Source organism: Chinchilla lanigera, unplaced genomic scaffold (genome assembly GCF_000276665.1).
Source record: "Chinchilla lanigera isolate Chin_1 unplaced genomic scaffold, ChiLan1.0 scaffold00001, whole genome shotgun sequence".
Lineage (NCBI taxonomy): Eukaryota > Metazoa > Chordata > Mammalia > Rodentia > Chinchillidae > Chinchilla > Chinchilla lanigera.
The window spans coordinates 47,654,473-47,681,882 of NW_004955402.1; the positions used below are offsets into that span (position 1 = coordinate 47,654,473).

A 27,410-nucleotide genomic window follows, 5' to 3' on the forward strand; every position below is an offset into this window, starting at 1 on the left:
AGTTAGCAATCCCTAGATTGCACTGTAGTTTTCAGACACAGCACAGGGGGGATAGGTGTAATTTCCGTGCAATAAGGGCTGTAGGTTAACCACAAATTACGTTCTGTGCCTTTAAATCAGTAGGTGGAACACACACCCTCATTCCTAGCTATTAATCAAAGTCTTCATAGACAATAGACTTTATGGCAAGAGAAACCAGTAAATGTTCTTACGTGAAGGGTGTTGAGAGGCAATAATTGTGTAGATGTCATTGACCACACCCAGCCATGTTTTATAAATAACCTCCCAGTTCTGTGAATAGCTATCCAGTAAATTATTAACTTTTTTTTTTTTAATAAAAGAGCATCTGATCTGCAATAAGCTTTCATAGAGGAGTCAAAGTCTCTGTGAGGTTGGCAGAATCCATATTTCCTTTTGAACTCATTTTTCACTGTTTTTCTCTTGAAATCCAAGTCACCCTTTTGACTTTTTATAACACAGTGCACCTCTCTGAACCAATGGACAACTCGACTTGAGGGAAGTTTCTTTGAGAATCTACAACAGGCTTTAAGCACAGTTTATAGATTCATTTCTCTTCAAAGCATCCTAAGTACTGCCCCCTCCCCTTCCTGCACAAGCCCTCAGCTCTCAGTAAGTAACAGCCTGACTCCTGTCTCTACCTTAATTGGGTCGTTTGCTAGAGGGGAGCTTGTTGCCCTGTGTGAGTTGGGATGCATGTGTGAATGACTCGGTTTTCTTGGGAATACGGTCTGTGATCCTGGATGTTTCTTGCTAATATCCTAAATATTAGGTGGTTTCATTTTCCCCATTGCTCTTCTGAAAATCTGAAGAAAGAGAAAATCATGAGGAATCTTTTATTAGCTGGTGAGCTATTTCCTTTTCACACTCCTCAGTTTGGCTTTGCTTTTCTGAATGGTGGTATTTGCCAGTTCTACCCTGTAAAGACAGCAGTCCAAGTATTCCTGTGTGTATAAAAATTTCATACAATTCACTACCATTTCACCGTAAAGTTTTGTAGAGGAACTGTTAGATGCAGTTCCTGTTGTAACCATTCCCAGTACCTGTTATGTTGCTCACAAAAATCAGGGGGCATTTTATGAAAACAAACAACTTAGCTTCTGCCTTTTTGCTCCTCCTTTTACTTCTTGAACTTATTTTTCCTATTAACTAACCTCTTCTTCTGGGTATTATGTTTAATGTTTTGATTCCATTTTTTAAATGAAGCTTTTCCTACTGCATATATGCACACATATCCTGTAATAAAAGTAGCTACAAAGAGTTACTGGTTTTGATTTGAATTGTGTCGAATTAGTATTAGCTAATAATTAGGGAAGTTCTTTATGAAAATACAAAAGTGTGCTTTATATTTGAGAAAAACTATGTCTAAGGCATAGTAGTTAAATCTATAGAGTAAAATAAAAACCAAAAACTCTTAGGGAATCCAGATGAAGTGAATTAACTTAATCAGGATGCCTAATATAAAAATATAGAAAAAATTTTATGAAGGACTTGAAGACAAACAACCAAAAACCATACTGTATATAATTACTTCTACATACTGAATAATGTGAGAAGACTATTGTTTCCTACTTTATGTACTGTGTTAAATGACCTACCCAGTGAGGCAATGGGGCTGTGTCACTGTTTCCCAACTGTGGGAAGAGATTGTTTACTGGGTTATAAAGACAATTTAGTGAATTACCAGCAGTATTTATTTAAAAAATAAAAAAGGACAAGATAGAAAAGGACATATGAGTGTATCATTGGTAATAGGAGACATGTATTTGTGAAATTCTTGCTTCTGCTTCAAATTTATACTCAATCACAGAGTGAAAATTCTTTCTAAGCGAGGGCTGCCAATCTGCAGAGAAATGCTGTCCAAGACCCCTTCAGTTCTCATGTTCTAAGATACTGTGTTAGACTCTTGGATCTAAGCCTACAGTTGATTTGCAGTCTCCTTGAGTGGGAAAATGTCTATATTTGTCATGAGAAGAAACCCTTACTCAACAAGCATGTCTCCATCTCGGGATGTTTGTGTGCCTGAGAGAACAGCAGTTCACTCATTCATTATTCTCAGGGAAATAAGCTTGTCACAAGTTCCCAAGACAAGATGGTTCTTCTCTGGCTTTTCAACACCAATAATTTGTTGTTATAGCCAGAGGAGGGTATGCATAATGCCCGTGTCAGCTAGCTTCGCTCTCTATCCTTTTGAGTAAATTCTTCACAACTCAATGGAAAATGCCTTGTGAAACCCAACTCTCAGCAGACAGGGAGGAGCGAGAGCCAGGAGTTGAGTGCTGGTGTGTCTGAGTATTGTGGACATGATTCTGGGTTCCTGAAGCAGAACACTGACCAAACTGAAAATAAGGTAAAAATGCACTCATGAAACAGTGTCGTCCTTAAAGTGATGTTTTCAACTATTTATGACTTTATACTTCTCAAAAAATATAAAGAAAAATACTTAGATGTAATTAAAGGTCATGAGAGGCATGAAAGTGGAGAGGGAGGTGAGGAGCCAAAGATACATGTTTAAAGCAAGGCAGTGTGGTTCTCTTTCCAACTTACAAGTGAGCCTTTTTGATGCCATGGTTTCTGACCCTGTATAGCACTGTCCTAATGCCCATCTTTCTTCCTTGACGAAGGTGAGGATTTTCTAGGTGGGTGAGCTAAGGCAGATGGAGTAATTTGTTCAGAAGTGTTCACCAGCTGATACCGAGAAGTTATTAGTGAGATCCTCTTTATCTAAGTTCTGGGTTTGTCTGATAAATTAGAGGAAAGGTCCTGAACAGTGAATCTGGGAAACTGAGCTTTAACTCTGAACTGGATATTTCTAGCTGTATGGACTTCAGTAAGTCACGTACCTTAGCTAAGCTTACTTCAACTTTCCTATTTGTTCAGTGAATTTAGAGAGTGATATTTTCCTTCTCAAAGCAATGATGAGACATCCTTCAGTTAAGTCTGTATTTCTTAGAAGAAGAATAATTTTTTTATTTAAAGGGTTTTATATTTTTCAATACATTTAATGACCCCAGCCAATGTCTAAGTTATTTTATGTAAGCCCTATTGTAATTTACAAGTTCAGAGAAGTCAGATAAGTTACTATGTACATAACAAAAAACAAAGTTCTTATTAAAACTCAGGTCTGTCTGATTTTAAAAGTGTTTGTTATAAGGATCGAGGATTGGCCAAATTTCAATGGATTGTCCAATGCCTCTGAAGCTGTGGATCTTACGAGAATTGTCTGGTGTGGCCAGAGGATCATTTTTGTTAGGTGACCACCAGACTTACAGGGAACAGAGTTTCCCAGCAGTTGGTAAGAAGAAAGAGAAAATACAAGCGTCAGGGTATTGCATAGTCCCCAAAGCAGGACTGCATTCTTACATTGCTTCTACTTCCTTAGGAGCTGAACCCCATCTGACCTCCACTTTCCTCCTTCCTTCCACACCTTCAGTTACAGGATGTTCTAATCATTTGGCAGCTGGGTACAGGCTTTTATCTCTTTGTTGATGGGAACAGAATAGTTGCTTTTCAAGAAAGTGGTACAACGTCTGACCTCTGTAAAGTGTTAACCAGCCAGGCAGCTGGATTGCTTCAGCTGGCATTTCTCTGCACTGAAATGCCAAAGCTATTTTATGGGAATCACACCTCTAATCTGGAAAAGTTGCTTTGGGATCTTCAGATACTGGCAAGACATAATAGAAAATAAATCTTTTAGAAGCAATAATTATGACTTTCCTATTAATATTTTCATGCAAATACAGCAGTGACAAATTTCGCTTATGTGTTCTTACCAGAATGAGTCCCTTTCTCCTGTTACAACAGATAGGACTGACAAAACATTTTCTTCAGACTTTTCTGACTTTCTAGATGGAGACTTTCCATTTGGATCAACATCAGACAAACACTGTAATTCTAATATCTTAGAGGCAGCCCCTTCAGTTGCCTGTAGTAGAATAAAAAAGATAATAGCACAGCCTCCAAAATACAGGCTCGTTGCTGCCTGAACCCAATCCCTTGACCACTGTCTCACATAAGGCCAGGAATGATCCCAGCTAGCAAGGCTCTGAGAGCAGCAATAGTCAAGGAGGCACAGAGTCTTAGGCGCTGACTCTCTGATGGTATGCTGCTGAGTGCAAGGGTCTCCTTAAATTTTACGTACAGGGTAGCTTATTCTTTAAGGGATGCTCCCAGTGTCTCAGGGGCCAGCAAGCATGGAGGTGACAAAGTGGAGTGAATGCTTTTTAAAATTTTGTCCGTGGGGTCTAGAATCTTCTCTTATCTCAGTTCCAGCACTAGTGCTAAAAGGTCACAACCAGACACAGGGAAGGAAGTGTGTGACCACAGTTCCAGCCTACATGGGCTCCCATCGCTCATTTCACTTCTGTGCCAGGCACCAGGCAGAGACAGCAGCGCTGAACTTTCGCAGTTACAGTTCAGCCGTAGACTTCTGGACGGCGCACAGTACAAGGAGGATTTAATGAATGAAGCACGGAAGGCAAGAACAAATGCCACTCTTCCTGGAGCCCCCAGCTTGCCTGTCTCAGTGCCAGCCTCTCGGAGAAGGCTTTGTTCATACGCTCTGATGTGTGTGGTTGTGAGCAGCTGCTGGAGAAAGGGACCAAGCCAAAGGCACAGGTCTTAGACTAAGGAACTCCCGCTTTCTCAACAGTGTTGGAAGATGCTCTTACTGAAAAAAGTGGGATAACAATTCTGTAGGACTTTCCCTTGCTCAGTTATATTTCCTCCCTCTTTAAAAATTAGAAATTTATAGCAATTATCTCCATATCTCCAAACATACATTGATAGTGTTACCAAACCACTGTGATATGGACACTGAAATGTTCTTACAGTGGTGGAAATCTGATTGGAAAAAAATTAGAATCTCCTTTCTCCTTTATCACTCAGTTCACTTTTTGTATTTTTGCAAAATTTGGTAAGAGGAGATAGACATTTTTCATGGCAGCCTGCCAGTGTGTGTTATTCTTTGATTTGCTGATAATTGCCATTTTTTTCTGGCATAGGATGGAATCTTAGTGTTGTTTTATTTGCATTTCTCTAATGTCCAGGAATGTTGAACATTTGTTCACACATTTGTTCACCACTTGCATTATTTCTTCCTCTGTGAAGTGTCTGCTCATTTCACTTGCCCATTTCTTGAGTGGGTCTTTTGTTTTAGGTGAACGTACACATTTTATATCATAAATATGGAATATAGTTAATGATATCAACAAGAACAAAAACGGGAAAAGGTGATTTAGAGGAGAGAGGGAGGCAAGAGGGAAAGGGAAGGGATTTTAAAAAATGAAGCAAACTGTATTATAAACTACATGTACTGCAAACTAAAACAAAAAAACATCTATTGCCCTGTTCTCTCTGCTATTACCCTGAGCCAGTGAACTAAGAATAGCAACAATAATAGAAATGGTCCCTGATACATTTGACCATCTACTATATGTGGCACTGTCCTGGGATCTCTACAGATGTGGCAGGATTTAATGTTCACACTAATCCTGGAAGGAAGCTATTATTTAACCAGCTACACAAAAGAGGAAATAGAGGCCAGGAGAATGTAAATAATAGGCAATGAAGTTAGAATGTGGCAGAGTAGGAAATGCATTTGAGTCCAACATCTGCATACTTTTGACTTCCAAAATGCCTCTCTTGGAACACAGACTGGTAAAACAGAAGTGACCCTTGCTTTATTTGAAATAAACTACCAACTAAAGGTATGTATGTCAATTTGTCTGTGTCGTTACTGATATTTGCCTCTGTGCTCCAGACCCAGGTAGAGAAATGGGCTCTCTCCATGCAGTGAATGCACAGTTCTGCTTTGATGTCTTTAAGGAAATAAACTATGAGCACATGACGGAGAATCTCCTTTTTTCTCCCTTTGCTCTCCTATCTTCCATTGCTGTGGTGCTCTTTGGAGCCAGAGGTGACAGAGTAACTCAGCTGGAAAAGGTATGTCACAAACACACTTAGAAGCCTGTCTGGAGGACAGTCAAGCGATAATTCCAAACACCGGCATATCGTGGAGATTTCATAGACACCTGCTTTGTCAACACAAAAGAAGAATCACCTAAACTTAAGTTTTCCTAGGAATTTCCATCAGAAAAATGGAATGTAAAAGGTAGGAGCTCCTGTTGCTCTTTTCAAAGAGCCAGGAGATGGAGGAAGAGGTAAACAGAGGAGTGAACAGGGAGATGAAGTCAAGGAGCCCATCCGGGGCCACTGAAATTTGGGAGTTTTCATTTCTACCCACACCCACACATTTCTATCCTTCCAAAACTTTCTTGCCATGGATCAACATTCCAAATTTCTTTTCAAATTCAAGACCATTTAATGTCCTCTTAGATGAGACCTAATCTTCCTTATCTGTTCTATTTTCCTAAAACACTACTCCAGATTATAATGAATACATTGTTCAGGTTTGTGTCCTGCGCCCAGCTTGGTGCCTCCCACACTGAGCACTCAGGAACCTTTTAAAAGCTATTTTTGAGTGTTGACTAAATAATTACTGGCTGGATAAATAGCTGTGGATCACATAAGGAATATTTTACAAGGCTTCTGCTCTCAAGGGGTTTGTAATCCAATGGAAGAATTTGCAGTCTACATAATTACATTTCTAAGGGAATCACTAGTGCTTTTACTGAGCTGAGAATTGCAGGTGAGGGGAAGAAATATTTCTTTCAACATGCCTTCATCGTCTCCATGATTAGTTTAAAGATAATTGTTAACAAGTGTTGTAAATTTCCTACTAATTTAGGATTTAAACTGGAAATTAATTTGATAGATGGGAGTGTAACACTGAATTTAATTTTTAAAATGCATCCTTGAAGTTAGGAAAACCATAGGAATCTTTATAAGTTTCTTTGGGATGTGGATGTCTAAAGTATAATCTGCTGCCTTCCTTCAATACGAGGGACAGCTGGTGGCTATATCCATACAAGAAAATACTTCACGTTTTACAACCAGGGAGTGGCTTCTCCCATAGGGCTAATGGCACAAGTCGAGCAGGGAGCTCTGAGTGGAAATAATTGTCTATTCTGACTGCCAAGAAACCTGAGTTATAGGAGAAACTACAAATTCAAATTTCCTTTGCTGATTCCCACACATGATGGGGAAGAGTCCATCATATTTTGTCTCATTAATGATTCTCTCCTACAATGTTTAAGGGTAGACCTGGGTACTCAGCAGTCCAGATTGGATAATTGTATTTTCTTTTGATGATAAGCATAATAATAGTAACAGTGATGACTGAAGCAATACTGGGATTGCTATTCATGCAGTTCGTGGCTTGGACAACAAGTCTTGTAAGAAGACTCTCAGGCAATATGAGAAATGGAAATGCTCATCAAATCCAACTCTCCCCTCTGTACTTACATCTTCACCATAGCACGGTGGCTAACAGTCTCTCAGTTTGTGTTAAATATTGCTATAAGGCAGAACTTAGTGCTGGGAAGTAACTTATTAATAAACATGTTTGGACAACTCAAATGTTACAAAATTCTTCTTTGCTTTGAGCTAAAGTCTGTATGTCAGTAACCATTGTTTTGTTAGAATGTTCTTGCTTGTAAAAGACACAGGCACAAAAATTAAGCCTCCTTCTATGTTTATTTTTACAGAATTACAGTATCTGCCCTGTAGCTACCGCCTCTTAACTCCATTTCCACTCTTGGCACCACATCGTATTGAAAGCATATGTTCAAATATTTGAAGACAGTTGCACTGCTTTATTTCAGCTGTGCCGTGATGGAGATCTTTGGAATTATGATTATTCTTCAACTAAGTCTATAAGTTTCCTTGTATCTATGAGACTACAGGGTTTATATTGACTAGTAGTAGAAAATATGACCCAAGTACTGCAGCCTCAAAGATGCGTTTGAGTATAAAATCAGATAACAGTTGTGAAAACAATCTGAAGATAATTGCCTATTATATTAATTCAAGTCACTATTTTTGTATGCTAAGTACAAGATAACAAATTATTGCCACCAATGACATTAACCACTTCAAATGATCTAAGGTTCATTCATTTTTTTCCATGTAATTCACTCATTCTTCATAATCAGTTATTTATGAGTTTCCTCCAACGTTTTACAATGAATGCAAACATGAGCAAATATTTTTAAGCAGCAACAGAAATGAGCAGGAGTTGACTTTAAAACAACTATTTAATGTCCAGCTTTTATTCTGTCCTAAATATTATGATGGTGGCTATACACGTTGTATATGTGCATTGTATTTCCCATATATAAGAGTTTGGGTTCTAGCCTTCAGATGTTAGTTTATAATGACTTCAGGCATATTTTGGACAGCCTCAGTTGGAGTATAAAAGTCATAAATATGACATAGTTTGTGATTAAAACAACAACATTAATAAAATTGTGCTGTTGGCAATAAAGGAAATTAAAATTTTCTTGAGTATTAGTCATTAAGGTATTGGCCACTGGCTGTGGTAATTCATGCCTGTAATCCCAGTCTTTTGGCAACTGAGGCAGGAAGAAAACAAGTAGAATCTCGCCTGGAAAATTTAGCTACTTAAGACCTCCAGCAAAATAAAAATAAAAGTAAAAAAGATTGGGGATGTAGCTCAAGGTGAAGATCCTGGGTTGAATTGACAGCAACACACACACACACACACACACACACACACACACACACACACACAAGATATGGGAGCCCTGAGCATAAGGTGCAATTTTAGAGTCTTAAGTGAAAGAAAATTGTCCTTATGGTTCAATTTTCAACCTCTAGTAGTTACTTGTTTACTCAAATATCTGCTGCAAATATGAAAAAGTATATATTTTATTAATTGAGCCTAGTCCTCCATAATGATATTTATGTATAATTTATTTGCTGTGTCTGTTCTTTTTTATGTTCACCTTATAAAAATACATAGATTGTATTGAATAATAATACAAAATGAGATCTGAAAATTTAGACTTCAAACATAATATAGGAAAAGCTAGAGTGTAGTTAATTTGTGGGTTGAAAACAAAATGCAAGGCAAGAAGAGAATTAGAAATCCTACCTCTCTTCCTCCTGCTTCTTATTTTTGGTGCACAGTTTATATTCATAAAATGCTCAATTTTCAGTTGGTTTTAACCAATACACATCAAGACACAGGATACTTCCTGCATTCCATAAAGTTCTCTGTGTCTACTTCCCATCAACCACTCTCAAGAAATCACTGCTGCTCTCAAATTGCTATCATTATAGATTAGTTTTGCTTATTATTATATTTTAAAGAAATAGTATGATATAGCTTTTACACTCCACATATTAATTTTGGGATCACCTGTGCATGCTGTTGGACACACCAGTGGTTTATTCTTTTACTTTGCTGCATAATATTGCAGTGTGTGAATATGCCACCAATTTTTGTCCATTTTCATGCTAATAGACACCTGAGTTGTTTCCAACTGCTATAAATAATGACCCTGTGAACATTCTTGTAAATGACTGCTTTTATACACATTTTTTCACTCCTATTGGATAATATTTTGTGGTAGAATTGCTAAGTCATAGGATAGGTAAACATGAAAAATGTTCTCAGAAGATTTTTATTGTTTTTTTCTTTTACACTTTAGGTTTTGCTACATTGCTCAAGTTACCATTTGTTTAAGGTTATAACTGGAGGTAAAGAAACAAAGATGTGGTAACAGTGCAATGTTCAATAACAATATAATGAGAAAAATCTCATCCAGTTTTGTACATTGCCCTGAAGCAGGGAGACAGGCCATGCACTGCCTTTGGGTTCTTCAGCATCTCACATTCCGTTTATTAAAGAATTGCAAATATTTCACATCTTTTCTGTCTTAGTGACTTTCCTTGTTGCTGAGATAAAATACTTGACACCCAAAGTTAGAAGAGGAAAGATTTATTTGGCTCACAGTTCATACAGGTTTCAGTCCATAGTTGGTTGGGTCCAAGGAAGGATGGCATGGCGGAGGGGAATCACAAAGGAAATCAGTTTATGGTGGGAGGAAAGCAGCAGAATAGTGAAGTAGCAAGTGACAAGCAGAGGCAGCAGCTGCAGCAACCACAGCAGCCCTCTCTCTGTCACTTATATCCTGTTAAGGCTACCTCCCCTTAGGTAGGTAGCACTCCCATCCAGGGTGGGGGCACCATTAATTTTAACACCATTAATCCTAGCAATCACATGTTTAAATCCAGTATCACACACACTAGATCCAGCAATCTCCCACCTTTGACCACATGTGGCTTTGCATGGGGGCATCTAGATACAAGCATTTGTTGATAATGAATTGTGAAGAAAGGATAGTTTTATTTTTGGAAAAATTATGTTTTGGCTTCATCTGAAGAGATTGAGTGTCAATTATTTATGTCAATTTCAAAAAAAGATTTAAAATAAAACCGTGTTCCCTAGGATGAATTCATTATTTTTCCCTTCCAAAGTTGAAATCATAGGCCTCTTATCACCCAGATGTCTCACCTCTTCTGCTCAGTTGCTGCTGGTTAACACCTCTTTCAGAGAAAGAATGCATTGGAGGAAGACCGAACGAAAGCAGTGTCATTCAGGTTGGATGAGGTCGTCTCATGATTTCATCTGGTTTTTCTTTAAGATAATTCTCAGTATTTTTGATCTTGAAATATGTTAAATATTTTTCTGGCATTTGATGGGCAGATTAATTTCTAAATAACCATCCTAGCTATATAGTTGACAAAGAATTGAATAAGACTTATAATACTTTTGCTTTATTGTGAAACCTTTCTTTTAAATTCTTCATATTATTTAACCCTATATAAAAATAGAAATGCTGTTTTTAGCAGTATAATTGCATAATTAAAAATTGATATAAAATATCTCCCTGAAAGAGTTCATAATAATTTAGACTGTGGCTTAGTTTAAACAATTAGGTATTAAAAATTCACTTACTGTAAGCTGTAAATAAAGTCAAGTCCTGCAAAATAGCTCTAATAAGCAATCAGACTAAGAACTAACAGGTAGGTCATGGATAAAATGGGTAAGACATCTTTCAGGAGGAAAGAAAAACTTGTAAATTAAATTCACAGCTGAAACAGATGGTTCTAAGTATCTACCAATCCCAGTCTTCCTTTCTTAGGGCCCAGACAGTAGCCTAAATATCAAGGCACAACCAAGTTGGACATATAATTTAATAAGAAAGATTGAATGTCTAGATGATAACTAAATCACTATGCTATTCAAATGTATCCACTCTAGCAGACCAAGGAATATTGGAAATTATAGCTACATTTAAACTTGTTCTTTTCAATTGTAAAAGTGAACATAATTTTTTATTTCTGAATAAATACTTTGCACATAAAATAGTGAATGACTTTAAGGAGCAATATAAACCTCCAGCTAAACATGAAGTATCACACCCAGAAGTATCTAGGAATACCTTTTAAAAAAGAACATTGTTATCTCATTTATAAAATGAATCAAAATTGATAGTAGATATATTTTATAAATGTGTGTTTTGAAAATGCAAATGCCACGCCCTACATTCTTAGAGATTCTAATTTACAAGAGGAGCTTCACTGTATGTATTTTCAAGTAAGTCTCCAGGTCTTACTAACAGTATATGGAAAATGTACTGTTTTAGTAAGATTTATGCAGAAATATTAAAGGGGTGAGCATAACCCCACACCTGACAAATTTGCTAAAGAAAACACCTAATGTAAGAGAATCTTTCATATCACAGTATAACCTCATGTATTTGGTTTGCAGCTACAACTCAGGTATCTTTAATCATTAAATAGCATTTCAAAAAAATGAATATGGTATGGCACTAAACTTCCTGAAAGTAGTCTCATTATGAAGAACTTCCATAGTATTTTGTTACATTCTTAGCTATTTTATAACACCAAAAATTATTGTAATTTATTTGACGCTGTAGAATTAGTCCAGATTAGTCATATTTTACATAAACTTGAGAGAATGTTAAATTACGTTCTCAGAAATGAATGTGATCTTTAAAAATAATTGTTCTGATAAGATCTTATGGTGCACCTATTTCTTAGACCTTGAAAGAAAATTAACTGCTTCTTGTAATCAAAAAAGTATGTGAATAAAAATAATAAATTGAAAGACTTAAACATTTCATATTTTGGTAGCTTATTTAGGTGCCTTCTCTTTAAACTATCACATTAACGTCAGTCATCGGTATCTCCGTGAAGAGATGGATCATTTTTTGTTACCAAATATGGGAAATTTTGCAGGATGGATAAAAATATAAATTTCTCATGCTTTAAATACAAAAAATAAATTGGCTTTCTCTTTTCACTGTGTTAATTTCTGTAGCTCCACAGCAAAGCTGCAGGGGTGTTGCAACTCTGAGGCCACTTCAGTCTGGGCTCCGTTCAGCAGCCACCTGCACAGGTCATGGAGATCATGCGGAAGACAATTTGAGCACAGTGATTGTCCTCCCTAAGAGAGACATTGGCCTGGGACAGATAGACCCCTGAGCCTCCCTGGCTAAAGCCACAAAGGGAATGCTCTGTGCTTGAGCAAGACACATGCAGAAAGCTTGACTGAAAGTAACTACCTGCACGCCTTTGTGCACTGATCTGTCCACCTAAACACAAGCAGAACACCCAAGTAAATGCCCACATAGAATTTGTTGCATGCACTGTTAAGAACTGTAGGTGTTCAAAGCTATAATCACATCTGTTCTGTTTTCTGGTCCTCATAGATTTTGGTTCTTGTTATTGCTGTTTTACATGTATTGTTTATGTGTTACACATTCACACTTCCTTGGGCCTGTCACCAGCCAACTGAATCTCTTTCCACCGACACCCACAGCCAAAACACGCAGCCTCAATGGGCAGTCTTTATCCTTTACTTACTTCAACTATTTTCCTCTGCTTCCCTCGTACTTTGCAGTACCTTCCTCTTCCCACCTGAATACCCCTGTTCTACTTTCTGTGTTCCTGCTCCTGGAATTGGTCTAGATCAGCAGCTGTGTTGACCCCGTCTTTCCTTCTTGTATTTTGCTTTCTGTGCTTCTTTCTAGTTCTGCATTGTTTTCAAGGGAAATTACTGTTTGTGCCATGTTAGAGCCTTCTTTTCTGGCTCCTTAACCCACTCGAGGCTTCGTGTTCAAATATCTGTTCAGACTCACCAAGTCAATGGCTGAAAAATCAAAATCTAAATCTAAAATAATTGTGTTCATATACAAGCAGATAAAATGGGATAGTGTGAAAATGGGGTTGCACCATGTTAGCAAGGAAAACCATAGATGGAAATGGGAGGTGACAAAGTGGGGAAACACCTACTCCTCACAGAATAATGAGGGTGAAAATCTCTGGTAAAGGAAGAGCTGAGTTATTATTGCTAATAAATTATTAACCACTTAGCACTTTGCCCCAAGCATCTCTTGAGCAATGCATTTGTTTGCATACTAACTATTCTGAGTGTTTCTTAGGCAGGTGTCATTTCCACCAAGTGATGCCTGTACTGAATAAATTTCACAAAACTGTCATTTTTATATTTCCTGTTTTATTATCTTATAAAAATTAAGGAAAAATATGCAATTTCTGGTCATTCTGTATCTAAATATTTGGACTGGTAAGTGGTTAATTTGAGATACTACTCCCTCTATGGACTCCCTTTCCCATAATTAGATAGTATAGAAACATTAAATTTATAATGTGAGAATTTGAATGCGACCAAAATTTTGTGATGAACTCACTGTAATTAATCTCTACATACCTGAGTTTATGCACACAATGAACAGATAAAGGAGACAAATTCTAGGGTTTCTTATCTTTTTCATTCAGATTTTTACTTTTTCAATTATTTAAGTTCATTGGTACATTTTAGGTGTACATAATGATCACATTCATTATAAGGAATGTGCACCTGCATGTGATATAACTTGATTTTTTTCACATTCTTGATTCAACCTTCAACCAGCTTCCCTCCTTATTTATAAAACCTTGTTTCCATTTTTCCTTCTCTCCTCATTTTTCATCTTCCTTTCCCCTCCTCCTCCTCAATCTTCATCTCATTTGAATATTTTCATCCTATTTCACAATATCTGTTATACATCTTGGTCCTTGTTACAATTTTGGCTACTCATACCAGAGCTAGATTGTGGTATTTACACGTATGTGTCTGATGGACTGCACTTAAGAGTATGCCCTGAAGATGCATCCATTTAGCTGGAAATGTCTCCAGATTACATTTCTGTATGGCAGATTAGTACTCCATTGTATAAAAACAACACATCATCTTTATTCATTCATCAGTTGATGGGGATTTGGGCTATTACAGACTGTTTTGATATAACACAGGTGTGCATATATCACTGTGGTATGATACTTTTAATTTTTTTGAAAAGAACAAGAAGAAGAGTAGCTGGGTCAAATGGAACCTCTAATGGAACTATTCTAGATTTTGAGGAGTTTCCACACTGACTTCCACTGTAGTTGTGGAATCTACACTCCCACCAACAGTGGAGAAGGGTTCTTTTTTCCCCTGGGCCTTGACAGCATTTGTTATTGGTTAATTTCTGAGTAGCCATTATTTCTGGGGTGAGATGAACTCTCAGTGTTGTTTTAATTTGCATTTCTTGAATGACCAATATGCTGAACATTTTTTCATGTATTAATATGCCGTTTCTATTTCTGCATCTGAGAAATGTCTATTTATTGCAGAAGCACATTTTTAATTGGGTCTTTAAAATTTAGAGGTTTTTTTTTTTTTTTTTTTTAGTTCTTTATATATTCTAGATATTAGTGCTTTGTCTCAGGAACAGCTGGTAAAATTTTTTTCCCACTCGGTGGGCTGTCTGTTCACTCTGTTGGTGGTTTGTCTTGCTGTGCAAAAACTTTTTAATAAGATGAGGTTCTAGTTGATTCTTTGTGATAGTTCCTGTCCAAGTGGAGTTTTGTTCACAAAATCTTTGCCTATGCCCATATCTTCAAGAGTTCTGCCTATTATATCTGTCAGCAGCTTTAGTGTTTCTGTATTAATACTTATATCTTTGATCCATTTTGATTTTAGTTTAGTGTATAGTGAAAGATGTGGGTCTAGTGTTAAATTTTGGCACATGAAAAGCCAGTTTTTCCTGGACCATTTATTAAAAAGGCTTTCTTCCAGTGAACATGCTGGGCCCCTTTATCAAAGATAAAGTGGCTTAGTATGTCTGGATTTGTTTCTGTATCTTCTAATCTGTTCCACTGATCCTTGGGTCTGGTTTTGTTTTTTTTTGTTTTGTTTTGTTTTGTTTTGTTTGTTTTGTTTGTTTTGTTCATTTGTTTTGCAATATTATTTTTATCACAGTAGCTTTATAGTACAAATCCAAGTCAAGCCCCTCCTGCCTTGCCTTTGCTGCCCAGAATTGCCTTGCTATTCTAGGTCTCTTCTGCTTCCAAATGAATTTTAGGATTGTTTTCTATAATTCTGTGAGAATTGTGGTTGAAATTTTGATTGGGTTCCATTATTTCTGTCATGCAGTTTTGGAAGTATGGGCATTTTCACTATATTGGTTCTTCCTACCCAAGAGCAAGGGATAGCTTTCCATTTTCTGATATCCTCTTCAATCTCTTTTTTCAAAGTAATATGGTTCTCAGTATAGAGATCTTTTACTTCCTTCATTAGATTGTTTCCTAGGTATTTCATCTTTTTGGATGCTATTGTGAAAAGTGTGTTTATCTAATTTCACTCTTAGTGAGTTTGTTACAGGAAGGCTATGATTTTTGAGTGTTGACTGTGTGCAGCTATGTTACTGAATTTGGTTATGAAGTCTAGAAGTCTTTTGGTGGAGTTTTTGGAGTCTTCTATGTACAGTATCATGTCATCCACAACTAATGATAATTTAACTTGTTCCTTTCTTATCTTTATTCCTTTTATTTCTTTCTTTTGTCTAATTGTTCTGGGTAATGTTTCCAGAACTATATTCAGTAAGAGTAGTAATGTCTTATTCCTGATTTTAGAGTGAATGCTTTCAATTTTTGTCCATTCAGTATGATGTTGGCTGTTCATTTGTAATAGGTGGTTTTTATCAGCTTGAGATAAAGACCATCTATTCCAATTTTCTGTAAGGTTTTCCTCATGAATGGGCATTAGACTTTCTCAAATGCTTCTGTGCTGACTTTATTTAATCTTTCAAAGAGCTAGCTGTTCAATTCATTGATTGTTTGTATTATTTCCTTAGTCTCAATTACATTAATTTCTGCTGTGATATTTATAATTTCCTCCCTCCTACCAGCACTGGGCTTGACTTGCTCTTCTTTTTCTACAAGCTTAAGGTTCGATTTATGTGGTTTATTTGAGCTCACTCTGTTTCCTCATATGGATATTCACTGTTAATATATGGCCATTAAAAAGGAAAGCACTTCTACAAAATCTACAATTATTGTGTACAAGTTGTACAAGGTATACAGAGATTAAGGTGGAAAAAAACAGAAATTCCCCATGACAATTTTTAAAATTGATTTTTGGTTGGTATTCCAAGGCATAAGTTCTAAAGCTACATGCTTCTACTGGAATGTTTTGTAAATAGATGCATTTTCTCTACTTACTCTGATGTATCAGGAACAATGCTTAGGGTTCACCTTCCAAAAATAACAATGAGAAGTAGCTTTTTATTCATAACCTCAGTCCAGCCCTTAGGATGTTTCATGTTTGGTACATTTTATTTTTCAAATAAGATTTATTCTTATTTTGATTTCTTCATCATAGGTTATCAAAGAAATCACTTATAGGAAACTGAAACTCTGGATTGGTTCAGCTAACATGGAAGACACAGCTGTGGATCTGCAGTTGCCACAGGTCAGACTTCAAAAGTGACATGAAGATCTGGCTTATAACAACAGGAAGAAGACTTGCAGACTTGTGGTCACCAAAGTCATCCAGAGGCCATGCTGGAGGTTGTTGCGGATGGTTCAGAGTCAGCGAGCACCAAACAAAGAAGCAAAATGGAAAATTTCAAGATCTTCAAGGTGGATTGTTCCTTTCTCTTCTTTCTCCTATACAAGCAAACCAAGATGGCTCTCTTCTGTGGAAGAGTCTCAACCCTTAAGGGAGGGAGTTAATTTGTAATCAACCCACTTTTTGTTTGCTCAAATTAGCTGAATTTTAAGGGAATGCAGAATTCACTCACTAGAGGTACAACCAAAGTGCTAAGTAGGACATCTTAGCAAGACTTTTCTTTTGACTGTTTCATGTAGCACATTCATCCTATTTCTCCTTAGTTCATTTTATACTGATTAATGTTATAGCGTGCTATCAATTGTCACTATTTAAAAATTAAGATCAGTATCACTTCTTTCTTAGGCGACTTACAGCCTACACAGAATCTCCATCACAGGTTGTCACAACTCAGAATTCCTTCTTCCAGTGAAACAATTTTATTCTGTGTGATTAGCTTACCAAGTTAGTTCACAAAAACTTTTTGGTTCCCTTGTCTGAAACTCAATTGATAATAATAGTAAGAGGACTTAACTTTGACTTAGTGTGTGATATGTGCCAGCACTCGGTTAAGCACGTCACACGGATGCTCTAATTTAATTCTCACCAGCCCTGAGAGGCACTAATCACTGTTCTCTCCACTTTATGATTACATATGTCTTTCTCCTGGTGCCCAAATGTCTCTCATTGCAAATTCCTCTCCAGGAGATCCCCTGAGACCACGACAGAAAAATTACCAGACTTGGTGTAAGTGGATTTAGGTTGAAGTCTTGATTCTGTTTACTTGGTATTTGACAAACTTGAACTCTCTTCTATCTTTCTTTATGGGAAGAATTTTACTTCTACTTAATACTGTCTACAAAGCTCATTATATAAGGCTGATTGATTATATATGTGATGTAATTTTGGAGTTGTTGCATTTCTTGTTTCATCTGGGGAGAATGATTCAGATAAAAGATTCTAAGTGATTGCCTTAGATTTTAAAATTTAAATTGTATTTCTACTTTTCCCCCAACTCACAAAGTTCAATCACGTTGTTCACGTAAGAACATTTAAGACATTTTTTTCTTATCTGACTTTAAATATTCTGGTACAAGGGCTGGGGAGATAGCTCAGCACCAGCCTGGCAAGTGCAAGGTCTTGAGTTTGATTCCCAGCACCAAAAAATAAAAAATGTAAATATTCTGGTACAGTCAGTCTAAGAGTAATCACTTCCCTTGATTGATTGGTCACACTTTTCAGGTGAGTCACTCCTAGGGTGTCTGTTCCAGGTAATGACTGTTTCTCAGTCTCCATAGTCTTGCAATCTAGATTTCAGTAGTTTTAGGTGGGATGCAACAATTATATTTCAACAGAAAGGAAAAACTGGTAATGTATAATGAAGGAAATACTGATAAATTTTGCTCTTAAATATTAGTTACCTATAATGTTTCTAATGGAGCAACTCTGCATACCCTGAGCTATAGAAGTAAGTGGGTAGGGCACCCTAATAACACATTCCCAGTTTGTAGTAAATACTTTCCACTGTCTGAGCTGACATGTGAGTCACTGCAGTTTCCAAATTAATTAGTTCCAGAAGCAGCCAAAGGGGTGCAGGAAGACAGCTAATACAGGCCAAGTGAGGAAGGTAAAAAATAGGGGCAGGAAGTAAAGGGAAACCATGTTATATGTTTTAAGATAGCAGTTTTTGAATTTATTTAGTTTAGTGCTGAAGAGTTATTTTCTTCTTTTTAAAAGTAATACCTGTGCTCCTGGTCAACTTAGTGAGGAAAATACAGTAGAAAGGGAAAGAAAAGAAGATGAAAATATTATTGGGGAAGCAGGACTATATATAATTAGAGAATTTCTTTTTCCCAAAAAGAAGATTCTAAAGCTCTAATATTTAGTTCAAAAGGGACACACAGAGGCTGGGTACTAACTCATTCTTTCCTTCAATAGGAACAGAATAAATAAGCAGACAGAATAGACTCCCGAGAACTGAATGTCTTTGGAAGTGATACACCTGATGAAAAACATGTACCACTCCCAGGGTTTTCCTGTCAGGGACAAATATCTGAAGGCTATGACAGCTGCTTTGCTGAGGGGAAGATTGCTTGCCAACCCGTGCACTTCCCAGCAAGCAGAATTGGCCATGACTTTTTATGAGGTACCTTTGGTTCCAGTCATAAAAAATAAATGTTATTGATAATAAGAAAATATTTTGAAATGTTTTTGAGTGTCGTTCAATGGTGAATTTGTCAGCTGCTTTGATTTGTCCCAAATGAAACCACGGATTCTCTTCTTTCTCAGTTCTACACTGAATTAGGTCACCAGGTAGCAGACCATTGGCCCTGTTCCATTGCTCTTTTCTTGTCTTCTAAAATTCAAACCATTCTGAGTTCTTGCCTAGGTTTGGAGTTAATGTTGATTGGACAGTTTGTAATTTAATCTTTGTGTTAATTTTATTACTCTTCACATTTCCCTGCCTTGTCCTTCCATCTCATTTCACCACTCACAGCCACAGGCTTCCCATACTTCTCCCTTGCATGAGTCTTCTTGGCGCCACACTGCCATTTCCTTCTTCTCTCCATGTTTGTTTCTGTTTCTCCTTGGAGAAGAGAAATTCCTCTGGGCCTACTAGAAAGCCATTGCTTCCTGTGGAGATGTATCCCTCTGACTGAAATGCCACTCAGTGACACTAATTGAAACTAAACATCATTTAAGAATTAAAAAATTTCCTATCGGGGACGGAGATTTAGCTCAGTGGAACGGCGCCTGCCTGACAAGTGCAAGGTCATGAGTTCAATTCCCGGTACCAGAAAAAAAAACAAAAAAAAAATTTCCTATCTACATTAGTGTGGTAGAACTTTACTTATGAAATGATTGTGCAATGTATAGGAAAGTTGACATTTTGATTAATATAGATTTTTAAAAATAATACAGCATAGAATTTTAAAAAAGAAATACGGTGAAATAGAAATTAGATTGAAGTTTCTACTTCCTGAAAACTGAGAGAGATAAGAATATTACATACAGGACATGCTAAGAGTCAGAGTTATCACTACCAGTAAGTACCCAAAATTTCCTAACACCCAAAGAATGAAATTATAAATACAATTCTGTGAATTCCATTTGTCTAATGAAGGCAAGTAAAAATAAAACAGAAGAGATATATCTATGAAAGAGAAAGAAAAAGAGAGAGAGAATATCTGCATGAAGAACAAAAGAATGGAACTCAAAATAAACTATTACAACTAATAGAGAATTTTGAAAGTTAAATGTCATTTAGAATAATTCCTAATAAATACTGATTCAAAAAATACTTACAAAAAAATACTTACAAGTCAGTGACTATATTAAATAAAGAAGATACATTTTAGAAAGGACATTTCAAACAAGAGTAAGGATGTGAGGAACTGTAATGGGGGACGAATATGATCAAAATATGCAAGAAAATTAAAAAATGAAACAAGTACATTTTAAGAATTTAGGATTTGTGCAGAGTACACAAAAACAGGAAAAGTGTTCAGAAATGTCACAGAATAAATGTCATAGGATCCATCACATCATGATGTTTTTCATTCATGCCTTTGGCTCAAGGAAATTTCTTATCTTGTCCTTCATAAAAACACATCATTACATTTAAATCTTTACATGCCTCCCCCTATATATAGTTTACTCCTCCTCTTAATGTATGGCTGTACTTAGATCTGAACAAGTGCAAATGAGAGTATTGATGAAGTTATTCAGAACGCCACCACAACCTGTTGTTTGAGCATTCACAGGGAACATGGCACCATCCGGAGATTCCTGCCTGCAACATAGTAATAAAGAGAGTCCATTGCTCAAGACAGCCTCTGCTCCCTCACGCAGCTGTTATTACAGGATGGAAGTGGGAGAGGCTGCCTGAGGGCTGCTCTCTGTACAACCCTGTTCTAGCAGACAGATGCTGAATCATTACATCTTTGCTTTAAGAAATTTTGGCATAAGATGAAAGATAAAATTTGAAATGATACACATTATGGATTAATCGCCTTCATCTTGGTAGTCAAAAATTGAGACAAATAATGAAAGCAGAAAACATGTTAAAATAATAAATCAATTATTAAATCCAGCCCATAAAACAAACTCTACCTAGTGCTACTTCAGACCAAGAGAACTTGATGGCCACACGATAAGGATAAACCTTTGTAGATCATCATATGAGAGGAACTAAACATTCAGAGCAGGAAATCATCTATTTCTATATTGTGCATAAGATTGTCCAAATGTAAATAATAATAAAGATAATAAATTCTTGTCAGAAAGCAAAGTTTCCACTTAGGATGGTTTCTGAAACAAAACCATGGCAGTAATGGGCTGTAACTTATGCAATCTCATATTTTTCCTATTGAAATCTAGAAATTTCTAGAGAAGACCCATACGTTCATTTCTGGAACAGTTCTATAGAACTGTAGTAACCCATATCACACACTCTACCATCCAACTTTAACATAGGCAGTGACTATTAGATCTTGTGATAGTAATCAGAAATAATTAGTAAGCAGCAATGATAAAATAAAACAAAGTAGCATGAGTGAAATTTATTTGCTTCTAATTTTAATGAATCATTTTATTTGAGTCATGATTTACTTAAGTCAGAGACTGGTACTAGTATTTCTAAATTTGGGTAGGGCTTTGGACCTTTAAAGAAACACAGAAGAAATGTCATAGGATAGGAGAAATGAAGCAAATGGCTTGAATTTATGCAGCTCTGCTGTGGGGATGAAAGCACTTCCTGCAGTGATCTGTCACCTCAGCACATGTGGCACTCTTTCTCTCACCATTTAAAAAGGACAACCCAGGTAGATGAGTTTGACTCCAAAATTCACCAAGGATCTTTAAGTTATAAGATTCTTCTCACCGTAATTCTAAGTGAGCAAATAAAAGGAGCAAAGATGTTTGAAATGACAATAATATTTCCTTTCCCATACAGATTTCTGAGATAATTCTGGTTGACCAGTGGTCTACTTTTGGTGTAGCTCTTTTACGGAACAAAAAATAAGAATCTGTAAATAAGAATCCATATGCTGATCTTGTGATTGTGTTTCATATTGTCACCATATATTACTTAAGTGATTTAAGGTATGCATTATATATATCACATTATTGTATCATACCCTTTGCCAAGCTAGTGAGGGAGTTGAGTAGAACTATATAAACAAGAAGAAACTTTGGGGAAAAGTTTATTTTCCCAACCAATGTTTTTTCCTCAAAGTGTTTATCTACCAAGGCTATACTTAGGATAACTTATTCCTTTGTGATACTGAACTACTGGGTTATATAAACAAGAAGAAACTTTGGGGAAAACCCAACCAATTTTTTTTCCCTCAATGCATTTATCTACCAAGGCTATACTTAGGGTAACTTATTCCTTTGTGATGCAGATGAATACTTGCATTTTAGCTCAGGCCACATCTTTTTTCAGTGGAAAAAAAATCATTTCAGTTGCAGGTTATACACTATATTTAGAAAATACAGAGCTTGGTTTGAGAGAGATAACTTTCAAATATACAGTTTATTCAAGACCTAAATTTTGTAGTCCTGTATTTAACCATACATTTCACATGTTCATCTTCCAGTAATATGAAATGGGCACAGTTGCCCAGCAACATAGACAAAATGAGGGAGCATTAGGAAAGACGAATGGCAATTCTGCATAAATATGGGATTTAGTTTTGGTGAAGTTTGGTGATGTTTGTAGGTTCTGGGTCAGAATAAGAAAAAGTGTCACTGTGTAAATAAGAGAAAGTAGAACTGTATAAAATCTTCCTATTGTCTCAGGAATCTGCTCTTGCTGCCTCAGACACACAGAGCTGAAAGTGTGCTGAAGGGTCCTTGTGACTTAAGCCAGAATGTGCATACACTTTCATGTTCATCCATAAAAAGAAAGTAGAAAACTTACTGCTATGAACTAAGTTTTCTTCTATACCTGCTCTTCTATTGAATAAAGACTATGTATTGTCTCTATTTCATGGCTAGAAAATGACAAACACAAAAATTAATTGTTATTTTTTATTTTAGGCTCAAAGTTTGAACAGGCAAAGCTCCTGGACCCCCAAAATGACCCCTGTGAGAATTCCTTAGGGAGACTAAACTTGAGGATCCTTCAAAGCCATCAAATCTTCAGAAAAGTCCCACTTGAAGAACGGTGGAATGAAATTGGATTGCAGACTAAAAGCTTTTAACTGTTTTATTTTAGGGGTGATGAAAAGAAAAGACACAATGATTTTTAATTTTAGTAAAAGCAATATGTTTTGATCCATGAGGTTCCATGAATTATGAACTGCATCCACACATTTATGCAGCAATGTGCTTAACTTGGAAGAGACACACATCTCACAAATATGTACAGCAGGGCCTTTGGGGAGTGGTCTTTCTCCCAGGGGGCTTTGTCTAGTCAGGGGCTATCACTGCAGTCTTGGAAAAGCTGTTCCCCTTTCCCCATAAAACACACACACACACACATTCATGCACAGATTTTAAGATAGGCAAGTGTCTGTGATCATTATGCCCACAGACACTTAGCTATTCCTGTTGGGTGCTGGACACACTGTTTATATGCCTTTAATTCAGCCATGGATCACAGGCTGTGAAGCCTTGGTACATAAATACAGGTATGTTTGTATTAGTGGCTCTCAGGCCCGTGCCTCTGCACCTGAACATTATGACAGTCATTGTGGAGCATTGCCTGTATACATCCCATCACATACTTCAAAGAAAACCACACATACATGAATATTTATGGATTCTTCTATGTGCATACATGTATCTTATACATTATATACACATGTGTGACTATATAATATATGGCTATATTGCATGACTATACAAATTATATCATGTCCATTACTAAAAGGCAAGACAATTAAATACAATTAGCTATTTCAGTTCTTTCAATAGTTATTTGCTACTTGTGTATGTACTCACTGAAATGTTAAAATATACATATGTACATATATATATTCTCATGTCTTTCTGAGTGAAAAAGATGAACAATGATAGCATTTCCTTTACACATTTAACGTGTTTGTTAGTTGGTTTGTTTTCTGAGATTCATGAAAAGACTATGAGCTTTTTGGCCAGCACATGGATCTTCTCTCCAATTTCACATTCTATGGAGACTTGGCTGAGGGAAAATCATCAAACATGGAGTCAATATTTTGGGCGGGGCACAGGTCAGAGTACTGAATAAAGTCATACGGAATTCTGTTATTCATCATTCATTATTTGGAAAGTGTTCTTGAATTTCAGTGGTTTCTGCTGCACCCTGTGCCTGTAGATGCTTCAGTGTGGCTTCCATATCTGAGTTTGTTTTGACCGTGTGTGGTCACCCAAGCGTGAGGCAGGGTACAACCACGAGTGATCATTATGCCCACAGACACTTACCTATTCCTGCAGGGTGCTGGGCACAGGCTGGAAACTGAGTACACAGAGGGCATAAAACAACCCCATCTCCTGCTCTTTTGGAGCTCAGAAATACTTTAACAATAAAATATAGAAATGTGTATGTAATCATGCATTTTAATGGGGCCTGTGAAGGAAAAGTGTAGTGCTTTAAGAGAGAAATCAAAGAATCTTCTCAGAATAAATTCTCAGAGAGAATTCTCAGAGAAGTATCATTGAGAAAAATAAAGGAGTTAGAAATTGGATCCTAATCTGGATGAACACAGAATTCTGCCTTGTACAGTACAGGTGCAATCATAAAATCATTGCTTCACCTTGTGTCTGGCAGCTGTACGTAGCAAACAATTGATCATGTAATCAGCTCATCTGAATGTTCTCTAAGTCAAACCTGGCTTGGATTAGGTGTTAATTCCTTCCCAAGGATTAACAGCTATTTATAGATCCCCTTCTGTGGAGAGTTTGTCTCCTTCCTTTGTGTAAGACACTGTAGATAACCATTGTTCAAACCAAGAGCCATCGATGAAGGTGACTGGGGAAGAACATGTCTCTGATGGAGGACAAAATGGCTCTCAAAGATCCAGGGATTGCAAACTCACTTTATATTTTCAAAGTTAAGGCCATTTATCATTGCAGAACTGGGAGGCAAAGCACTCTCCCCTATATTAAAAATACACTTATATATACACTAAAACTAAAGTTTTTGAAAAGTTTATGGAATATGAGAAAAAAATTACCAAGGCTAGTAATGGTGATAGCAAAGTATAGTGAAGGCTTTCTTTAGTCTTTAAAATTGCCATTACTTTGTATAAAAACTTCACATTTTAGTTTGCAAAGTTTCAAAACTGCTGGATCATTGAAAGATCTGCACAGCAAACATCTACAGACGCTTCCTGCAGATTCACCAACTGTGGACTTTTCCTTATATTATCTATTGACCGATCTATACCTATACACTTATCCTTTCTTAAGCAACTTGAATGCAGTTCACATACATTACGATACTTTTCCCTCAATACTTTAATATGCATCTCCTAAGAACAAGGACAGCCTTACAGCTTTTCACCTCCTGGTGTTACCGTTCATTAATAGTCCTTGCTGGAAGCAGCAACTCCATTTGGGATAAAATATCATAAAAGAACGTTTTAAAATTCAGTTTTTCTTGTTTATTCAGTTGGCATCTTTTAATAAATAATAGCGTGTTTATCTTTCATCAGTACATTCCTTTTTGTTAATTCAAGGTATTGTCTCCGTTAGTTTTTACCTTTTTGTGAATTTTTTTGTGTAGGTACCAGAAATCAAACTCAGGACCTTCCACTTGCCAGGCAGGTGCTCGTGCGGCTGAGCTATATCCCCAGCCTTAGTTTTTATCATATATAAATCGCCTCACGTTTGGCCCTTGGGATCCCATCTACCCAGATCCTGTGTCCTTTTGACGTGTATCCATCAGGATTTTGAGCACTGTTGAATTTCTGCCTCCACAATTTACCCAGGCTCATCCTGTCTCTTTCCTAGAATCATCCCGTTCATTAAGAATTGCTGGGGGCTGGGGATTTAGCTCAGCAGCACAGCGCCTGCCTGGCAAGCGCGAGGTTGTGAGTTGGATTCCCGGTACCAGAAAAAAAACAAAAACAAAAAAAAAAACAAAAAAAAAAGAATTGCTAGTTCCTTCCGAGAATAGTACTATTCAGAAGATAAAAGTTAGATGCCAGGAATTCTTCTTGCTTTAGGGGTATCTTCATGTGTAAGGCTTTTGTGAATAGACACTGAATATCAATATGTTACTGAGCGGGGCATGATGGCCAACGCCTGTAAGCCCAGCATTCGGGAGGCTGAGGCAGGAGGATCGTTGCGAGTTCGAGGCTAGCCTGGGCTACAAAATGAGCTCAAGGCCAGCCTGAATTATCTGGCGAGACCCTACCTCAAAAAGAGAGAGAGAAAAAAAAAAAGAATATCAATATGTTATTGTACCACCATACGCAGTGCTCTCTTAGCACATTTTCCACATTTGATAATCTAAAAATCAAATGGAACTTTATGAGTTCTTTCTGATTTCGATCTCTGTTTTCCCATGGTTGGGGGAAACCTTGGTTGCTACCTCAGTGTACTTGCTTGTTTCCTACAACTCATACAAATAAAGTTTTAGATTAGTAAGGAACTCCTGACTGAAGTTTACATTAAGAAGTGACACTTCTTTTTCCTTTTTCCTTCCTTCCTCCCCCCTTCCCCCACCCCTTGTTCCTCTTGCCATTTGAGTATTTTCTCCTACTTCTCCGAATCTTCTATATATTTTGGTCCTTACCTACTCTTTCAGTTTCTACCACTAGAGAAACAATGTGATATTTAAACATAGGTGACCAATTTATTTCATTTAAGAGCATGGAATCTTTTTTTTTACCCTTTCTTCCTCCGTTTCCCAGTTCCTCTTTCTTTTGAACAATCTCTTCCTATTTCACAATACCTTTTTATACAGTTTGCTCCTTATGTACACATTTTGTATCTCATACCAGAGAAACTATGCTATATTTCCACATGTGAATCAAATTTATTTCACTTACGAGTAAGTTCTCAAGGTGGATCCATTGACCTACAAATGTCTCAAGTTTGTCCGTTTTTATTGCTGAGAAGTAATCCATTGTGTAAAAAAACACACACATCTTTATCATTTCCTTGGTTGATGGGTATTTTGGTTGTTTCCACGATTTACCTATTACAAACTGTGCTGCTATAAACATGGATGTGCATATGTCACTGTGGTATGATGCTTTTAATTTTAAAAAAGTTTGTTTTTTGCTAAAAAAACCTCTGTGTTTAGTACTTAGTGCTCTGTGTTTAGTACTTTACTGATCCATGCTATGGCTCTGTTCTATCTGAACCTGATGATCCTATGGCTTAACTGTCAGACTTATGTTGATATTTTTGTGAAAATGGCTGTTCTTTTCTCAACTTGTATTTTTATTTCCTGTCTTAGCTATTCTTGGTCCTATGACTACAAGCATTTATTGGTGAGGCACAGTGTATCTGATAACAAAGAAAAAAAAATTAAAGTGATGCTTCATGACTCCCTACTGACCCCTTGTGT

General features: G+C 36.8%; 1 long non-coding RNA gene across 1 annotated transcript; it reads left to right on the forward strand.

Annotated features, from left to right (window-relative positions):
• Positions 1 to 329: 329 nt before the first annotated feature.
• Positions 330 to 25,919, forward strand: LOC102026274. The gene is made up of 3 exons (XR_259097.2): positions 330 to 630; positions 16,679 to 16,938; positions 22,949 to 25,919. It is a non-coding gene; the product is annotated as an uncharacterized LOC102026274 (long non-coding RNA).
• Positions 25,920 to 27,410: the final 1,491 nt, after the last annotated feature.